The 21,324-nt window shown below is 42.5% G+C and overlaps 1 long non-coding RNA gene across 2 annotated transcripts; it reads right to left on the reverse strand.

Annotated features, from left to right (window-relative positions):
* Positions 1-374: 374 nt before the first annotated feature.
* Positions 375-21,222, reverse strand: LOC125097145 (uncharacterized). 2 transcript variants are annotated; one of them, XR_007126512.1, is made up of 3 exons: positions 20,311-21,222; positions 13,839-13,918; positions 375-1,352 (listed from the first exon to the last, which is right to left on the reverse strand). It is a non-coding gene; the product is annotated as an uncharacterized LOC125097145 (long non-coding RNA). The 2 variants fall into 2 exon arrangements; XR_007126511.1 differs by lacking the exon at positions 13,839-13,918 and having other exon boundaries at positions 20,311-20,400; positions 20,849-21,213.
* Between the last annotated feature and the right edge of the window lie 102 nt (positions 21,223-21,324).

Below are 21,324 nucleotides of genomic sequence, written 5' to 3' on the forward strand. Positions count from 1 at the left end.
CCCCACATGGCCCAATCAACTCTTCGTGTTTCCACCATTCTTTCCATTAACTGCCTCACCTCCACTGCCCAAGGGAAAAAAAAAAAAAGTGCTTCCCGGCCTCTAGCTACACATGAGAAGGTAATAATGGACAACCTTGGGGCACCTGGGTGGCTCAGTGGGTTAAAGCCTCTGCTTTCGGCTCAGGTCATGATCCCAGGGTCCTGGGATTGAGCCCCGAATCGGGTTCTCTGCTCGGCAAGGAGCCTGCCTCCTCCTTTCTCTGTGCCTGCCTCTCTGCCTACTTGTGATTTCTGTCTGTCAAATAAATAAATCTTTTTAAAAAATTAAAAATTAAAAAAAAAATAATGGACAACCTTTTTCATTAGCTTCATGTCTTGCCCTTCCATGAAAGCAAGTCTTTATTGAAATAAAGCCATGAGTGAAAATATCAAACAATATTAAATTACTAAGAGATACTTGGGATATCAAAGTGTAGCCCAGTGATTCTCAGCAGGGAAGTCTGGGGGCAGGGGATGCAGGGGCTTTTTAACAAGACAGACATCAGTCCCCCCACCCCCATCACTGCAGTGAAGAATCACTGTGTGACATGAGACAGATCTGAAGAGACTATGTTACCTTTCTACACATTTGACTACTCTGGAAGTTTGAGGTCAACTGATGCAAATAGCTACCTTTAGAGAAGGAAAGGAAATTGAGTGCCTCCTATGTGTCAGACATCATACTAGATATTTTTCTCATTCAAGCCTTATCCTATGTGGCGGGTATCACCTTGCCCCATCACCATCACCATCACCATTTCACAGAGGAGAAAACAGGTCCTGAGAGGTTAAGTAACTTACTTAAGATCACACAACCAGCAGGTTGAACCAGAATTCAAGCTCAAATCTATCATCACAACCCATACTATTTCTGAAAGAGTCTGGTCATGTGGTAAAAGTGCTATCAGAGGCTTAAAATATTATATAAATATTGGCCACCATGTAATTATATGTATTAAAATATGAGGAGGCATTGGAAGCTTTCAGCTTCTTTGCTCCTGCGGATTCGCTGCTATGTGTGATGACGGCTCTTTTGCCTGAGGGAGACTGGGATGTTGCCTCAGTTACACTTGGGGCCATTTCCCACCGCAGCCCTTCCCTGGGTCACGGAGGGTCTAGCAGTGGAATCTCAAGCCTCTCCTAACTGGTTCTGGCGACACCACCTTGTGTGTTCTCAACAGTCCTTCCGGGACTACCTCTGAGACTTCAGAAGAGGACTGTAATCTGCTGAGGTGAAGTCTTTTACAGTTGATCCAAAATGTCTTCTGAGACCAGTTTATATGTTCATTCTTGTCCAGCCTCAAGGTACACCTGGAAAGAACACATTTAATTACTGTAAATTCTCCCTTAAATCCTCTAATGTTGAGCACTAGATCACGCATGATCCCTTCTCCTCTGCTTTTGCATAATCAAATCTATCAGTTTTTCCACTTCTGTTTCTTCTTTTAGTAATTCTGTTTCTGTATTTTAAATATAACCTTCTGCAACCCTGGATTATGTCAAAGTCATCTTTATAATACTTCCATGTTTCTTTTTTAACATTTAAAACTTTACTCCATTGGGGCGCCTGGGTGGCTCAGTGGGTTAAGCCTCTGCCTTCAGCTCAGGTCATGATCTCAGGGTCCTGGGATGGGGCCCCGCATCGGGCTCTCTGCTCGGTGGAGAGCCTGCTTCCCCCTCTCTCTCTGTCTGCCTCTCTGCCTACTTGTGATCTCTGTCTGTCAAATAAATAAATAAAATCTTTTAAAAAAACAAAAAAAAAAAAAAAACTTTACTCCATCTTAGGTGCCTGGGTGGCTCAGTGGGTTAAGCCGCTGCCTTCGGCTCAGGTCATGATCTCGGGGTCCTGGGATCAAGTCCTGCATTGGATTCTCTGCTCAGCAGGGAGCCTGCTTCCCTCTCTCTCTCTGCCTGCCTCTCTGCCTCCTTGTGATCTCTGCCTGTCAAATAAATAAATAAATAAAATCTTTAAAAAAAAAACAAACTTTACTCCATCTTAACTTAATTTTTGGTATAATCTATGAGGTAAGGGAGTTAACCACTGTTTTTTCAAATTCTCCAATACTATTTATGAATTAATCCTTACCTCCAAGTTTTTAAAATATTACATGTTCCTGTACGTATTTGTGTCTGTTCTTGAACTTTTTAAAAAATTTTTCTTTTTTTTTAAGTATTTTATTTATTTGACAGAGAGAGAGACAGCAAAAGAGGGAACACAAGCAGGGGGAGTTGGGGAGGGAGAAGCAGGCTCCCCGCTGAGCAGAGAGTCCAACGCAGGGCCGATCCCAAGACCCTGGCATCATGAACTGAGCCAAAGGCAGATGCTTAACGACTGAGCCACCCAGGTGCCCTTGTTCTTGAACTTTTAAAAACCTTTGAGACCTACCATTTTAATAAGTCTGTACAGGAAAGGAGAACAAATATAGAGTTATATGCAAATACAGTTTTCCCAGATGTTTCCTGGAGAGGGGTAAGAAAGAGACCAAAACAGAGGGGAAAATTAGAAATGAAAAGTGAATGATCAGAAGGGACTTATCAGTTTGGTAACTAAACCCTTGTAAGAATCTGCCCAGGTGTAAAGGAAGGTGTTGCCGCTCTCCCTTAACGGAGTGAACAAGGAGGAAACAACTCGGGGTAGAGATATACCTGTCAGAAAAAAGCTTGGCTCCATTTAATTGCTTCTCCCACCTCACCCATTTATGAGCAAAAGTATTCTACTTACTTAGCTACCTTCAGGGTCAGGGCCAAGCCTGCTGTGAACAGAGATCCTGCTGTGGGCAAAAATTATATTGGGAGTCCCTGTCTCAATAGGACCTACTCCATTTGGTAAGTGCAACTATTAAAGAGATAATTCATGAAAAGCAGTTACTACATTGCCTGGCTGTATGACTCTGCTGCCATAACAAAATACTATAGGCTGGGGGGGGCTTAAACAACAGATATTAGTTTCCTCACAGTTCTGAGGGCTGGCAATCCCAGATCAAAGCGTCAGCATTTCTCCCAAGGTTTGTCTTCTTCGCTTGCAGATGGCACCTTCTCGCTGTGTCCTTACAAGCCTTTTCTCAGTACATGTGCATCCCCGGTGTCTCTCCCTCTTCTTATAAGGACCAGTCATATTGGGTTAGGGCCTATTCATATGACTTCACTTAAACTTAATTACCACTTCAAAGGCCCTTTCTCTGAAGAGTCACATTCCAAGGAATACTGGGGGTTTGGACTGCAATGTGTGAATTTGGGGGGATAAATTCACACAGTGACACTGGCATGTATGAAAGAACTCATAAAAACGAGCTATCCTTAAGTCCATGTGTAGTGCAAGGCAAATAAACATCGATGCAACCATAACAGGAAACATGTGAAGAGCTTTCTGACCAAGAACAGATGTCTAATGCTTGAGCAGCTGGGGCACAAGAAGGCCTTGTCCAAAGAGCTACTGATTCCAACCAGGTCAGAGGATACTTGAAGGCTAGAGCACAATGGCTCAGCAGGGGGATGCCGCTAAGGGAACTGAATTGGCTAATGGCCTCCCCAAAACCATAGGTTACTATTTTAAATGTTACAAAAGACCATAGAGCATGAAAAGATGAAAAATAAAACCAGTGTGGGTCCAGTCTTCAAAGGAGGAGAACTGCGTGAGAGGGGCAGTTTGGCTACATGAGACTAAACTAAATTGCTGTGTACTAAGCTGTCTGGGGGCAGAGGGGGATCAACATCTCTTCTGTCCTGGGGCTCTCGGGACAGAAAACAGCCTTTTCCCTTTTTCTTCCCTTTTCACTAAAATCCTTTTTGCAGTCCTTGAAGATGGAAAAGGGCTGTGTGCTGGCCAAAATCCTGCAAAAGGGACACAAATACACTTACCCCTAGTGCTACTTAATGTAAACATAAAAGAGGGGAGGGCTTATTTGGGGAGAAACCTTCTAAGCAGATTTGAAGGAGCACAGCGAGCCTCTGCACCCTTGTAAGAATGGCCCGCTTAGGCAGGGCGTAGCTGCCCTAGACCCAGCAGGGACAAGCGTTCAAGTTGAGAGTCGCCACCCAAGGCCATGGCAGTGCAAAGTGACCCTCCCCCTCAACAGAGCAGTAGGTAAAAAGAACAGTAGGTAACCTACTGGAAAAAGAACAGTAGGTAACTCTAATGCCATGGGAGCCCCCAACTGAGGAAATGGCCTTGTTAAAAAGGGGATCACCCAAAGCTCAGGAGCTAATATTTCAAGATTTACTTGTTTTATTTTGAGAAAGAGAGAGCGAGCATGGGGGGAGGGGCAAAGGGAAAGAGAGTGTTAAGCAGACTCCAAGCAGAGTGCAGAGACCAACGTGGGGCTCAATTGCAGAATCCTGAGATCACGACCTGAGCCAAAAACAAGGGTCAGCTGCTTAACCTACTGCGCTCCCAAGGTGCCCCTGCAGAAGCTAGTATTCGGTCATTCTCCACCCAAGGGCTTTCAGGACCCTCCAGAGGCACATCTGCCCAGTCAAGGGAAAGGAATATGTACGAGCCATTGTAGAGAGGGTGATCCTCGCTATATATAAATGTCATCAGACCACTGGTCCGTTGAAATGGCAGCATGAAGTGGAACTGAATTTCTTTTAAGATTCCTAGGTAGGTGTGGCCACACATAGATGTGGTCTTTTAAGAGCCAGGACTCTGCAGGACTCTTGGGTTATTTTTGCATTAGGGCAAAATAACAAACAAACCACAAGAATACCCTCTGGAGTTACACTGCTATAAAGGATCATGAATATGGGATCTCTAAATTCCTTTGTGTCATTTGAAGACCATCAACATCTTTTATCCCCAGAGCACACTCAGATAGCCTTCGAGTTCACCAAGGGATGAAGTCTTTTCTTTGACTTTCCTCTCTGCTTCATGTGCTCATTTACTCCCTGGACAAACGGTGGTCCAAATGTTATCATTAACACTATGAAAACAGTAAAAATGTCTCAAACATATATTGTAGATCAGATGTAATTCACACCAAAAGAAGAGGGTCTCTTTAGCCAAAAGACTGCATACATTTTTGGTAGTTATCAAACAAACAAAAATCTGATGATTCTCAAATTTTTATCTCCAGCTATCATCACTCTCTCCCAATCCAGACATGTTCCCAACTACTGACCAGGCACCTCCAGCTGACACTACCTCATTCTAAACATATCCAAAACAAGCTCATTTTTGTGAGAGACTATCTACTTAAGTCATCCAAGTTAGAGATTTCAGTCTTTGAAAGCTTTGACCCCCAAGTCTTAATTGGTCCTCAATTTTTATCATTTATACTGCCCAAATGCTTCTATATCCTTACTGTTCCACTGTTCTTTATCCATATTGTTCCTTAGTTCAGTATCTTTTCTCAAGTGAACAATTGCTCAGCCTCTAAACTAATCTTTCTGCCTCCAGTTTCATTTTGACTTTTGATTTTTGATCTGAGAACCAACCCTTTGAGACATGGTAGATGGGAATACAAGCTTAACCTCTCCTGAACAAGAGGGGAAAGGCAAGACTTCTTTAGATCCAACTCACAGCAGAAGAGTGACAGAGCTGAGAAACAAAGGAACAAGTCTTTCCCGATCAATATGGCATGCTACTGGGGTTTGATCCAATGATTCTGGCAGAGTTCTAGGTATTTTCTTGAGAGGAGATGGGAAGATGTTCTTTTATATATATATATATATATATATATATATTTTTTTTTTTTTAAGATTTTATTTATTTACCTGACAGAGAGAGATCACAAGTAGACAGAGAGGCAGGCAGAGACAGAGAGAGAGAGAGGGAAGCAGGCTCCCTGCCGAGCAGAGAGCCCGATGCGGGACTCGATCCCAGGACCCTGAGATCATGACCTGAGCCGAAGGCAGCGGCTTAACCCACTGAGCCACCCAGGCGCCCGGGAAGATGTTCTTGATGAAAGATGGGAAGACAGAGGAAAAATGGCTACTCAACTGAGGGGTTAAATTAGCCAAGAATCTATTAGGACTCAAGATAGGGGACCCTTAGCTTTCCTTAAGTAATACACAAAAGAACTTGCGTATGTACACACTCTAAAAATTATAGGCAAATTTTAATTTTTAAAGAAAAAAATTACTTCTAAATCTACCACCCTGGTAATGACTACCATGTCTGTATATGCCCTTCTAGTCTCTTCCCACTGCACACGTATTTTATCTAGCTGTAATCGCAGTCTTTATCTTGGGTAAATATATAGAATTATATATCTAAAGATGTGCTAAGTTATAAAAAAAAAACAGTTGACCTTGGGCACCTGGCTGGTTCAGTCAGAAGAGCATGCCACCCTTGATCTCAGGGTGGTAAGCTCAAGCCCCACATTGGGTTTAGAGATTCCTAAAATAACTAAACCTGACCTTACCTAATTTCATGCATTTTGCTTGAGGACTTTTCAATCTGGTGTATATTGTTCATTAGAGAGTAGCTCCTAACGGTGAAGGGTGATGTTGGAGCCTGGTTGTACCTACACAATTTACACAAAAGGAATAGTGCAGAATTTGGTAAAATTCTAGCCACTTAATATCACTGGACCCCAGATATGGGGAAAATGCCTAAAGTCTAGGAAATAAACAAGAGAATCTCCTATCTCCATAGCATATTCTGGCTTTTAATGGCAGCATCTTTAAAAAGGGGTTAGTAATACCTACTTTCTGGGTATTTTGGTAGCTCAGTTGGTTAAACAACCACCTTCAGCTCAGGTCCAGATCCTGGAGTTCCAGGATCAAGTCCCCACATCAGGCTCTCTGCTAAGCGGGGAGTCTGCTTTTCCCTCTGATCCTCCCCCGCTTCATGCTCTTTCTCTCTCAAATAAATAAAATCTTTTAAAAAATAATGATAGGGGTGCCTGGGTGGCTCAGTGGGTTAAGCCGCTGCCTTCGGCTCGGGTCATGATCTCCGAGTCCTGGGATCGAGCCCCGCATCAGGCTCTCTGCTCAGCGGGGAGCCTGCTTCCTCCTCTCTCTGCCTGCCTCTCTGCCTGCTTGTGATCTCTCTGTCAAATAAATAAATAAAATCTTTAAAAAAAATAATGATAATACCTATTTTCCAGGGCTTTTGTGAAGAATAAATTACGTGAAATTACATTGTAAGCTATTAAAAAATGATACAAATGTAAGGAAAAACTATTAGTATCACTCCTAAGTCTATCTCTCACTAAACTCCAAATTCCTTAAGAAACGATACCCTTACTTCCTATCTTTGTGTATCTCCCCTCTCCACCCCTCAGAATGCTCTATTGGGGCTGAGAGAAACAATTTTTCTCAGAATTCTCAGGGACATCTCACCAAGAGTTTTACAGGGGTAATAATAGGGATCCGGGAGCTATTTTAAGTATTTATATAAGTCTAACCTGGTATTATACTGTTATAAGCAGTAAAGCTTTACAAGCTAAATAAAACATCAGTGTCTTCCCTAATTTTTCTTGTTTTCCCTTGTAAATGGAATTTTATAAAACAAATATGCATCTCATAGAAAAATTAATTATTGCTTTATTTAATAAATATTGTGTGAGGCCCTGTGGTAACTGCCAAGGAAAAAAAGACAAATAAAAGAAGCCATAACCCTTGCCTTTATGGACATCACAATCCAGTGAGGACAGACAAGTTCAATGTGCAAGTATATTACACAACAAGCACAATAACAAGGACAATCACAATAAAGGGAAATGCAGGACTGTCAACCTAGACTTAAGTGGGGCTGGGCAGTCACAGAAAGGCTTCCTGGAGGAAGTAAAACCTTAAAAGATTGCTGGGAGTTATCCAGGCAAAGGCTGGGTGTAAAGGAAGAAACGGAGGCCACACAGTATTTCCAGGCAGAGGGAGCAATATATGCACAAGATCAAAAGTGACAAACATGTCACCAAGAAATTTTGGTTCAACAGGGCCCCTTGTGTATAATCAGGGTATAGGAGTGGGTAAAGATTAGGATGGCATTTTACCCTGACTTTTATTTTGAAAATTTTCACACCTAGGGGCACCTGGGTGGCTCAGTGGGTTAAAGCCTCTGCCTTCGGCTTAGGTCATGATCCCAGGGTCCTGGGATCGAGCCCCACATCAGGCTCTCTGCTCAGCAGGGAGCCTGCTTCCCTCTCTCTCTGCCTGCCTCTCTGCCTACTTGGGATCTCCATCTGTCAAATAAATAAATAAAATCTTTAACCAAAAAATAATAATAATAATAATAGTGCAGTGAATATCTATATAGTTTCACCTAAATAATCCAGGGAGTGTTGTGGAGGGTTGGTGGGGAGAAGAAGAGATTGAATGAATGAATGAATGAATGAACAAATGAATGAGGCAAAATGTTAATAATTGGTGATCAACTGGTGGTAGAGATTTCTAACACTCTTCGATGCTCCCTCGCTCCCAATCTGTAAAGGTAAATCTTCCTACAGCTTTCCTCAGTTTTCTAATCTTCCTACAGTTTTCCGCAGTTTTTTTCCTCCTCTCCCTACTTGGGAAACTTTGAAGACTAACTTAACTATTGACTAACTTAACTGTTAACTAACTTAACTGTTCATAAAAACATTCTGCTGTAATGTGAAAGCTGCAGTAATTTCTTATCCAGATAAACCAGTATTCTCAACATGTTTCATAACCAAACCACTAAGGAACATTTTCAGACTTTTTTTCTAATTGCCTCTTAGGAAACTTAAATATACAGATATACTGTATATTTGGCTTTGTAATGTGTGTGTGTTTATTATATACACATGTTACATATATTATGTATAAGTAATATATATGCTTATATACTTAAAAGAGTAAGATTTGGGGGGCACCTGGGTGCTCAGTTGGTTAAGTGTCTGGCAAGTGTCATGGTTTCAGCTCAGGTCATGATCTCAGGGTCTTGAAATAGAGCCCTGCTTTGGGCTCCCTGCTTAATGGTGAGTTTTCTTGAGATTCTCTCTCTCCCTCTTCTCCTGCCCCACCTACCCCTGCTCTCTCTCTCTAAAATAAATAAGTCTTTAAAAAAAAAAAAAAGGAGTAAGATATTTCCATACCTCAAGAACCAATTTTTGCCCACTTATGGGCAATAACACTCCTACTGAGAATGCATGAGATAAACAGATCTAACATAGAGAGGCATAAATCAGATTATAATAGAATGAATTTCCATTCCAATTAGTTTTTGTAACAATATTAATGTATTAGTCACTTACATACATGTAAAGCAAGATAAATTCAAAGATATCTAACAAAAAATAAGTTAAATCCTAAGGTTTTGTGTCAGATCTTCTACAAAAACTTTTTTATTATAAGCCACTCAGCCACAGACACCATAATTAATATGCTCCAAAGAACCTAGTGCAGTGATAAAGGACCTAATTCGTCAATTGTCACCTTCCTGACAAAATGAGTTAAATAGCGTAAGTCTCTGTTGGGGAAAGGTAGGGGGAGGACCATGGCAATCCCAAGTAGCTTGGGGTCAATGGAGGAACCAACCCAAAGCAGACAAGTCCTAGAGAAGGAGAATGCTCTTTGTAGGAGGCAGCAAAACTCAGGCAGATGTTGGAACAAGAAGACTGTTTTGAAGATAAACTACCAACAGCATCATTTTACCAAGGTCACAGCAGCTCTGTCCAGTAGAAATTTAATGTGAACAGTGTATACAATTTTATTTTAGAAACCATATTACAAAAATAAAAAGGAACGAGTAAAAATAATTTTAATAGTAGATTTTATTTTATAGATTTTTATTAAAATATTATCACTTTTAGATAAATAAACTGTAGCAGATTCACTTTGGAATAGCATCCAGTGTGAAAAAGAAATAGGTTATCAAACCATGAAAAGATGTGAAGGAAGCTTAAATGTCTATTTCTAAGTGAAAGAAGCCAATCTGAAAAGGCTACAAAACTGTATGATTCCAATGATATGACATTCTGGAAAGGACAAGATGATAGACAGTAAAAAGATCAGGGATTGCCAGGAGTTTGAGGAGAGGAAGAGGTAAGTAAGTAAAGCATGGGGGATTTTAGGAGAGTAAAACTATCCTAAAATGGTGGATACGTGTCATTATATATTTGTCAAAACCTACAGAATGAACAACACCAAGAGTGACCCTTAATGAAAACTGTGGACTTTGGTGATAATGATGTATCAGTACTGGTTCGATCACACCAAATGTAACTCCCTGGTGCAGGATGTTGATGGTGGGGAGGCCGTGCATGTGTGTGGAGACGGGATATATGAGAACTCTCTGCACTTTCCGCTCAGGTTTGATGTGAACCTAAGACTACTCTAAAAAATAAAGTCTGTATTTAAAAAAAAATATATATATATATACACACATACATATTTATAATATGTATCATTTCAACAAGCAATCAATATAAAATATTACTAATGAGATGATTTACCTTCCTTTCCGCATTACGAATCTTTTACAACCCACACGTATTTTACATTTCACCATTTCTACTTTGGATTAACCGCATTTCAAGTGCTCAAAAGCCACACGTGGGACAGCACAAGTCTAGAGCAGGGGCAGCACCAAGCCCCACTGGATACTTACACGATACTTAGATTTGCTCTGCAAGTGCAGCTTCCAATGAAGCCTCTGAATCCTCTTTCCGCCCCGACTGCCCCCTCACAGCTCCCCTCTTACAGCTATTTACGAGCACCCTCCCTACGAGGCCTTTCCCCAGGCCAGCCCTCCAGAAAGTACCACTCTAGAGATCTTCCCGATGGGACTCTGTCTAAAAGAGAGGCACTGAACACTGAAGAATATAAAGGATTTATCACATCAGAGTTTCCTGAAAACACCATGTGCTCCTCTCATTAGTAAAAGGAGAAAAAGCTTTCAGGTTCTGCACACTGTGCAGAAAAAAAAAGAAATTTATTAAATGCAGTGCAGGGGCGCCTGGGTGCTCAGTGGGTTAAGCCGCTGCCTTCGGCTCGGGTCATGATCTCAGGGTCCTGGGATCGAGTCCCACGTCGGGCTTTCTGCTCGGCAGGGAGCCTGCTTCCCTCTCTCTCTCTCTCTCTCTCTCTCTCTCTCTGCCTGCCTCTCTGTCTACTTGTGATCTCTCTCTGTCAAATAAATAAATAAAATCTTTAAAAATAAATAAATAAATAAATAAATAAATAAAATGCAGTGCAGATTTAAGTGCTACCTAGAAAATAGGTACTTAAGAAAGAAAGAGTTGCTGTCAATATAGAAATAAATAACTTGGCTTTGTCTCAGCTGGTGGGGATTATATATATTTCTATACAACTAGGAGCATTAATGTATAGACTTCTCTATAAGCCATGATATATTCTAAACTACTCATGCTCTAGATGCTATTACCAAAATGTGGGTGCACTTCAGCTCAGAAAAGTTAGCTGTCATTTGAATTAGAAAAGGCACTACATTAAATCATTGTCTGCCCCTTTATATTCATCATTTTCAGGTTCTGTCACTCAGAGAAGGGAGAAAAAAAAGGCATTTATTTGCTTATCATTTTGAACAGCTTTTCCAAAAGAGGGGAAAAGAAAAAAAAAAAAAACAGAAAGTGGCCCGTGTGGTCCCACAGAATCCTGAGAAGCAAACCATGTGCTATAACACGGGCTGCATATGTATACGTTTTATTTATAGTCACAGAAGTCATTATTAAATGCCCAGCTCCCATCTCAGTCCTCTTTGAAATGAAAGAGGGAATTTTAAAATAAAACAAATAAAATCGGTATTGCACTGTGTATGGTATTCTTTTTTTTTTTTAAGATTTTGTTTATTTATTTGACTGACAGAGATCACAAGTAGGCAGAGAAGTAGGCAGTGTGGGGGGAAGCAGGCTTTCTGCTGAGCAGAGAGCTGGATGTGGGGCTCGATCCCAGGACCCCAAGACTATGACCCAAGTCGAAAGCAGAGGCTTTAACCCACTGAGCCACCCAGGTGCCCCTGTGTATGGTAGTCTTAAAATTAAGACTTCTACGTGAAAAGTCAAAATATTTTCTATTGTGATAGCTAAATGTTTTCAAATAGGTATCAATATAATCTTAGTATAATTTAATAAAAGGACATGATATCTGGGATTCAATTGGAAATATTCAAACAAAGAAAAATGATAATAAAAGTTGGGGGAGGGAGGCCTGGGTGGCTCAGTCAGCTGAGCTTCTGCCTTCGGCTCAGGTCATGATCTCAGGGTCCTGGGATCGAGTCCCACAACTGGGCTCCTTGTTTAGCAGGGAGCCTGCTTCTCCCTCTGCCTGCTCTGCCTGTTCTGCCTGCAGCTTTCCGTGCTTCTGCTCTCTGACAAATAAATAAAATCTTTAAATAAATAAATAAAAGTTGGGGGAAATACCTGAAATAAAAATGATACTGGGGGCGCCTGGGTGGCTCAGTGGGTTAAAGCCTCTGCCTTCGGCTCAGGTCATGATCCCAGGGTCCTGGGATCAAGCCCCGCATCGGGCTCTCTGGTCAGCAGGGAGCCTGCTTCCTCCTCTCTCTCTCTCTCTCTCTGCCTGCCTCTCTGCCTACCTGTGATCTCTGTCTGTCAAATAAATAAATAAAATCTTTAAAAAAAAAAAAAAAGATACTGAATGAGAGATACATGGAGGTCCATTATACTCTCTGCACTGTGTATGGCTTATGTCTAAAGTTTTCCAAATAAAAAAGTTCAAAATTATTGGTGGTAAGTTTTAAAATATGTAGATATCTTTTTTTTTTAAGATTTTATTTATTTATTTGAGAGAGAGAGAGAGAGACACAGCAAGAGGGGGAATACAAGCAGGAGGACTGGCAGAAGCAGGCTTCCTGCTGAGTGGGGAGAACCCCAAGAGGGGTGGCTCGATCCCAGGACCCTGGGACATGACCTGAGCCGAAGGCAGAGGCTTAATGACTGAACTACCCAGGGGTCCCAAATATGGAGATACCTTTAACAAAAGAAATTGTTACCTGGTTATTTCTGACTCAGGGCATGGCATAGGAGATTTACTATTTACTTACGTTCTTTTAAATTAGTCACCTTTTTATCAAACATTATTCTCTCTATTAAAGAACCTATATACACACATATGTATACGCACACATTCGCACACACATTAGTGTTTTGTTAAGTGTAGAGCACTCTACACTTCCTGAAGAAACTGGTTATGCATTTAGCTTTGCACCTGATTAGTTGTGGGTCCTTAAGCAAGTTACTTCTGAGCCTTATTAAGAATAACATTTAAATGAGAAAGATTATTTGAAAATACCCAGCACAGTGTCAGGTACAATATAGGTGTTTAAACAACGTTTAACACATAGGGAGAACTAGATTTACTATGGAGATATGGCCACACCTAATGTTTGAGGGGCCATGAGCAAAAGGAGAAAAAGAGTCATATGCCCATATTGTTTTTCTTTTCTTTTCCACCCGAGAGAGGACACCCCAACAAACTCCATCAAGCTCCACCACCCCCAACAGCTGCCCTTTGACCACTTCTGAGCCCAAAGTGGAGGGGGTGAAGTGGGATAACATACTTAGTATTCCTTATCCCTGGGTGAGGATGTGACTGGAGAGGGGCCTAAGTAGGTCCTTCCAAAACAAAGAACTCAGGGCAGTGGCCAGGACTAAAACCTGTACTGATTAGAGACCAGGTGTTACACCAAACCCCTCAACAGAACAGCATTCAGAACACATGGATTCATGCCCCAGTTCTTCCAGAAATTTCATGTGACCTCAGGCCATGTCTCTACCTAGCTGTGCCTCAATTTTCTCATATATCCATTTAATAAATATTTATTGGGCTCCAACTATGGGCTAGGCATGCATCTAGATACCATGAATACATAGAGTATACAAGAGACAACAGGCCTTGCCTTCAGAGACTTACCATATGAACAAGCTAAGATATCTGAGGCAAATGTATTCCAGACAAAGGGTCTCCTCTAAACCAAAATTTTCCTGATTAATCTTGCAAGTTGACAAGTTCATTATGCACAAATAAGAAAAGAAGAAAGAAATAAGAAAACACAAATCAGAAAAACATAGCATAAGTTAAATTATAATGCAATATTATAAAGTGTGCAAAACATGTCTTTTTTCTTCCTTTTTATTAACCTTTAAAACAATTGTTTTTAAGATTTTATTTATTTACAAGAGAGGGGGCAGGAGAGCCAGTGAGAGAGCAAGCACAAGTGGGAGGGGAAGGACAGAGGGAGAAGCAGACTCCCCACTGGGCAGGGAGCCCAAAGTGGGGCTCTACTCCAGGACCCTGGGATTACAACCTGAGCTGAAGACAGACACTTGACTGAGTCACCCAGAAGCCCTGTTTTTGTTGTTGTTGTTTAATTTTTTTTAGTGTAGTTGACACATAATGTTATGTTAGTTTGGGGTACAACATAGCCATTTGATAAATTTAACTATTAAGTTGTGCTCACCACAAGTGTAGCTACCATCTGTCACCATACAACACTATTACAATACCATTGACTACATTCCTTATGCTGTGCCTTTTATTACTGAGACTTATTCCCTCCATGACTGGAAGCCTGTATCTCCCACTCCCCTTCCCCTATTTTGCCTACCTCCTACCCCCTACTCTTCTGGCAATCGCCAGTTTGTTCTCTGTGTGTTCTCAAGTGTGATTCTGCTTTTTGCTTGTTTATTCATTTAAAACATGCCTTTTAATATCTGTTCTCTAATACACCAGTATGAGCACTCCACAACTGCTGCTCTAATTTTAATCACAAGAATTATCACCATATGCCATACAAAATCCAATCTCTGAATGTGCCATTTTCTTTATATTATCCAGCTTATGTATATTTTATGTGGAAGATAAATTTATATAAAAGATAATGTAATCACAAAGCATTTATCCACATTAATTTTTTAGTAAATACGTTAATATATCAGGCGCTTTATGAAACATCTATTTCAAAAAAGGTTAATAATGAGCTTTATTATTTGATAGACATAAAAAAGGAATTCACAGAAAAAGATGAATAAAGTATGTAATAAAGTACGGTCTAAGAATAGCTTATATTTAGGCTAAACTAGCTAAAATTGGGTGCAGCTTTTTGACTCTATCAATTCTGGAATGTTCGGGGTCAGGGCAGAGCCTCTGGTCAGACAAGGAGTCGTCAAGTGAGAAGAGCTAGAAGATCTTAAATAAAGAATTCTTTCCGAAAGCGTGAGGAGTTAAGTAATAATGGAACTTACATCTTATTTAGTTCCAGTTTGACCTGAAAGAAGTTACACAAGGAGAGTTTCAAACCTCAGATCAGTCTAGCCATTTCATCCTACACCTTCTCAAGGCTGAAGAGTTGCCCACTTAACATAAAAATACCACTTCTAAGGAACTACTTATACCTGTTGGATCTCACAATTAGAAACATCTCAAGGTACAGTGAATTCCTAGATAAAACGCAAAGCAGCCATAATGCAACGTAACCAAGTTTTCTCCTGTCCATCTCCGTTCAACACAAGCAAAATAGAAGTGTGCACGGTCCAAGCTTTCTAAGTAGTATAGCATTTTTATTGCAGCTACTTCCACTAGATGGCACTAAAGAATCTTTTAGGAATCAGGCTCTTTCAAAAAAGTCTGGAGGGGGAAGCCAAAAAAAAAAAAAAAAAAAAGTGTGGGTGGGGCCGTAGAAGAAAGGAGGTTGAGTAGGCCCGCAGAGGTAGAGCTAAGGGAAGCCCCTTAAGCTTCCACGAAAGGAAGGATTTTTGCTTGTTCTACACAATGATATACCATGGCAATCAAAAGTCCCTGCCCTCAACTACTATTCTAGCGGGGAGCTAGCCACGAAGACATTCTGGGAAAACACATTCCAGGTGCTTAAAGAATATGTGATAAACAAATGAAGGTCCTGAAGTGCCACGGAAGATGATGATCAAATTGGGAGTTTCAGAAAGATCTCTGACAGGATTATCGAGAATGGACTGGAAACAGAGACACCAGTTAGTAATCGAAACAAAATATGATAAGGACTTGAACTTGACTTGAAAGCAGGAATAGTGGGGATGGATGGGAAGGAGTCAATTCAGAGATATGGTGTGGATAATAATGATAACAGTAAAAAGAGCCCTTTATATCAAACGCGGGCTCTAGAAACACCACCTTCACATCTCACAACAATCAAGGGAGGATGAAGATTTTTATTAAATAGGGCTGAGGAACCTGGGAAATACCAACATTTCAGAGCTGGGTGGAAGAAGTCATGCTCTGCAGGGAGAAAGACAAGGAGTCGTCAGAGGGACAGGAAGTGGAAGGAAAAATCAAGAATAGTGTTATGGCAACCAAGATTTTATTTTAAGATTTTATTTATTTATTTGACAGAGAGAGAGAGATCACAAGTAGGCAGAGGCAGGTGGGGGTGGGGGGTGGAGCAGACTCCCCACTGAGCAGCGAGTCCGATGTGGGGCTCAATCCCAGGACCCTGAGATCATGACCTGAGCTGAAGGCAGAGGCTTAATCCTCTGAGCCTTCCAGGTGCCCTGGGAAGAGAAAGTTTTAAGAAGAAATCTGTCAAGGTCACAAGCAGGGGTGACTGGCTGGTTCGGTTGGTAGGGCCACTTGGTGTGACTCTTGATCTCCAGGATGTGAATTCCAGCCCCTGCTGGGCATAGAACTTACTTAAAACAAAATAAAACCACAGCAAATTCTGTTTGAGAACAACTGAAATTTTTGAAGTAAGGAAGCAAGAGGGATGCTAAGTGAGAAAGAGGTGCAGTGGTGAAAGTAAGTCAGACACAGCTCTCTGGTTCACTTTCTATGTACTCACTCCGTCTCTGGTGGGGCTAATCAATCACTCTTCATTCTTCACAGGTCGTCCTGCCTTCCCATCCTTCTTGCCTTTGGTACTTTTCACTATCTTGGGCTACGAGGGTGGGCTGAAACTCTTTAGACACCTTGATGGACCTGATCACAGTCCCATTCCTCTGATCCTGCGACTTTGGTACCTCCCTATACTATTTGCTGCCTGGGGTCCCCAGAAAGATGAAGCAGTATGTGAGCACGGGAACACTGAACTGATTCTGGGACAGGAGAATCCTTAACTAATGCTCTCCTGTGACTTCACTCCATTTCACCTATGGTCTGACAGCCCATATACCTCTGGTTTATTCTCCTTTATTTGCAGTCATCATTCCCTGCCTCATCAATAATAAGCCTTTATTACAGGGCTAGTGATCGGGCATTAGGTTCATTGCTGAGCGTTTCTCATCTTCATACAGAGACAATGTGTTTGTGCATGTGTGTATACATACATATATGCACCCATATATATATATATATACATATATGTGTGTACATACATATATGCACCCGTATGTTCATATACATATATACAAACTAAATAAACATGCTTAACACTATCACACAAACTGAAAAGAAAAACGTATAGCAAAAGAGCTCCTGGAGCTCAAGTCTGGAGCCCTGAAGTAACAGGGAGTTTCAAAGAGGTAGTGTAAATCAGGCCTGACATCAAAGGAGGAGTAGGTTTAAACAATATAGGTGGGAGGATTCTGCAGATAAAACTGGCAACAAAAGAAGTGTGTTTGGCAATATTTAGGGGACAACTAAAAGGCCAGTTTGGGGATATATTAGGGAATCAATATTTTATCCTGTGGAGATAAGGAGCTACCGAAACTTTTAGAATGAAGCCTGCCTTGTAAGCACGTTTTTCCAATTAATTTGGGCAAAATTGTAGGATTGATTGAAAAAAAAAATTAAAAAGGGAGGGCAGGGATAATTCGGAGACTACTACAATACCTGAGGTGAGGGCGTAATACTACAGGTAAGGGTCCTGTATCATCTGAAATTCTATGCAGTGAGATGTTGGCAGTAGGGATGGAAAGAAATCGGCACCTGCCTGGATATGGAAAAAGGGAAGGGAAGCCAGGAGCACTGTAAGGTTTCGAGTTGGAGCGAAGGGGGAAAAATGATATCCTTGAGAGAATAAAATAGGAAAATTCAGAGTGCACAGTTTAGTGAGCAAAAAATTTCAAGGAAGTTTAAGGTAGGTGGGCCTGAAGATGATGGGGACACATTTGGGTGCAGATTTAAAATAGATAGTTGTGACCAAAGCTCAGGGGAGAAAGTGTGGATCTGGGAATCATCTGTGTAAGAGGGCATGTAGAGAGAAAAGTTAGGGTATAAAGAGGATGAAAGGGAACCAATGAGGAAGGAGAGTATGAGCAGCAGCCCAAGAGATCAGAAAGATGAGTAGAGCATTTCAGAAGTCAAGAAGGAAGCAAGCCTGAAGGATGAGGAAGTATGTAACAATGGTGACTACTAGAGACTGTATATTGAGAAAAGGCCAGTGACTTGGTCACTTGTAATCTATAAAAGTTTCAATAGAAAAGAGGAGTTGGAAGTTAGTTTATTTGAGGGAGGAAAATAATGGGTGATGACGGTGATGACCACAGAAAGCGGAACTACTCTTCTGAGAAATGTAAGGGTGAGAGTCACAAAAGTCAGTAAGTGGAAAGCCAGCTCAGTCAAGGGAGGATCTGCTTCCTTCTTTAGGATTTGATCGTAACTCTTGGCAGAAAGAACATGCTAGTAAAGGAGTGACTGAAAATGTAGGAGCAGGGGCGCCTGGGTAGCTCAGTGGGTTAAAGCCTCTGCCTTCGGCTCAGGTCATCATCTCAGGGTCCTGGGATTGAGCCTCGCATTGGGAGCCTGCTTCCCCTCTCTCTCTGCCTGCTGCTCTGCCTACTTGTGATCTCTCTCTCTGCCAAATAAATAAATAAAATCTTTTAAAAAAGGAAAGAAAGAAAATGTAAGAGCAGCAAGGTTTTGAAGAGCCAGGAGAGGCTGGAATAGAGTTGAGGAACGGAAGAATGGCAGTCAGGATGGGTATGAGAGGAGGTGTGACAAACCACAGATTTGGGGGGGGCGTGGGAAGAGGAGGGGCAGAGGGAGAGCCCCAACAGCCAGACTTGATCTCACAACCCTGAGATTATGACCTGAGCCAAAATCAAGAGTCAGATGTTTAATCCACTGAGCCACCCAGGCCCCCTGATAAACCATAGATTTTAAGTAGAAAGTAAGGGAGTTCTCCAGATAGCCCTGCTTTTTACACTCCATTAAAGGCAGTTACCTGCTGAGTATATAAGGATTAGGATGCTCGAGAAGAAAGGAAAGGGAGGTCAGGGTCAAATCTTAAACATGGCATCCCAAATAGGAGTTCAAGTCTCAGAGGTGTTACCTTGGCTGCCCACCAGACCTCTCTGAGACTTCATTTCCTCACAGAGTTGTTAAAAGATTAAGTGAAATAATGCACATGTAAATTCTAAAGCACTTCGTAAACAAGAGAAGCTTGGAACACCTACCATGGGAAATGTGGCGAAGCATGAATAAGAGATGAAGCCAAGCATCACCCAGCATCAGGTGAAGCCGAGAGCAAGAATATATAGCAAACAAGTGTCTGCACAGTTTTTGTGACTTACTCTGGCACACCCGAGTGTAGAAAGCAGATTCTGAGTCAGAGTAGGTGAGGAAAAGGAGGAGGAGGAGAAGCTGAAGAAACCTAGGTAAGGAGTATTTTAAGACCTTGGTAGGCATATTTATTTTGGGGAATCACATGTAATTTTTATATAAAAGTGGCATTTGGGGGCACCTGGGGGGTTCAGTCAGTTGGGCGGCCAACTCCACGACTTCGATGGGGTTGTGATCTTGTGGTCCTGGATTAGAGCCCTACACTGGGCTCTGTGCTTGGTGGAGAGTCAACTTAAGGATTCTCTCTCTCTCTCCCTCTGCCCCTTGCCCCTCAAGCTTGCCGGTGCATGCTTGCACACACGAGCGCACGTGAGCTCTCTCTCTCATAAATAAATGAATCTTAAAAATAAATTTTAGGGGCACCTGGGTGGTTCAGTCAGTTAGGCGTCTGCCTCCAGCTCAGGTCATGATCCCAGGGTCCCCGGATCGAGCCCCATATGGGCTCCCTGCTCAGCAAGGAGCCTGCTTCTCCCTCTCCAGCTCCCCTGTGCTTGTGTTCCCTCTCTATCTCTCTCATAAATAAATAAAGTCTTTAAAAATTTTAAAAATAATAAATTTTTGACTTCATTGACATGTGCATTTTGGAAATGGCCAAACATTTCAATTCCTGAAAGTTTTTATAGCTTTCATATTTTAGAGTCATGTTTTACTTTGTGTTTTGGAATTCCCTGTATTTGTAAGCTTAGGCTCCAGGCCCTGGGCCTATGGCATGAGATGAGTAATGGGAGACCCATCGGGTCCAAATCAAGGAAGGAAGGTGACCAAACCAGCAGTGAGAGAATCAGGCATACTAGACAGGGTGAAGCAACCGGAAATCATAGGAACAGTGGAGGATAAGGAGCTAGAGTGTTACCATTTCTGGAAATTAAGGAGTTACGGGTCCCGGATCCCAGGTGTGGCCAAGCCCCCACAGGGCCGAAAGAGGAGACTCCTGGTACGGACACTTAGAGAAGGAGACAAAGAAACTGTCAAGGCTGCCAGACGCGTTCATCTTCGCCATCAGTCTGTGAGCCCACAAAGGGTTCATCCCTCGTCGACATCCTCCACTCTCCCACGGTGACCAGTCACGGGCTCTCCGCCATGATCAAAACGGCAGGACAAACACGCTCCGTTTCTGGTATACAGAACTGTAGCATTCTGGGGGACAAACCCTTACGCCCTCAGAACTTCCGGCCCCGAAGGGAAACAACGGCTTCTCCAGCCCCAGCCACCGAGGAGCCGAGCTCCCCAACCGCCACCCCTCGGTTCAACGGTCAACCAGACGGGGCCCCAGAACCAGGGCCTCAGGGCCCTTGCCCCGGGAAAGGAAGCTCTTGTAGCCGCACTCTAGGCTTGAGGGATTCCTGAACTAAAATAAGCTGGGTAGGCCCCAAGGGGAGCTCCGGGCTCACGCCGGCTGAACAAAAACGTCGGTCGTCACGTCCGAAGCCTCCGCACTAAGACGACGCCTGGTCCTACAACTCCCGGCAAGCTGTGCGCTGAGCTCGGGGCGCCAGCCACCAATGGGAAAGCCCAGGCTGGTTCGTGGGCCCAATCCGAAGGCGCGAAGGAGGTCGTCCCCGGGGCTTATCAGAGCGGATTTTTAAGGGGTCCTCTGGCCTCTCTGGTCGCTACAGCGATAGAGAGATAGTCCCCGTAAAAGGGTGACGCTGGCTATACTATGCCGCTCACTCCCAGCGCTGCTCTTTTCCTCCCCTCGGTCCGAGCCCTCAACATCCCGACCCCTGGCCTTCAGTTTGGTCCCTCCCCTCCCGGTCGTAGTGGATAGGCGAAGATGTGGAATTTCCAAGCCTTATTGGATGCTGGTGGTGTCACTGTGGTGGGGGGCAGGGCCGCAGGGGCGAGGGCCGCCCTTCTCGGACGGTGA

This window comes from Lutra lutra, chromosome 4 (genome assembly GCF_902655055.1).
Source record: "Lutra lutra chromosome 4, mLutLut1.2, whole genome shotgun sequence".
Classification (NCBI taxonomy): domain Eukaryota; kingdom Metazoa; phylum Chordata; class Mammalia; order Carnivora; family Mustelidae; genus Lutra; species Lutra lutra.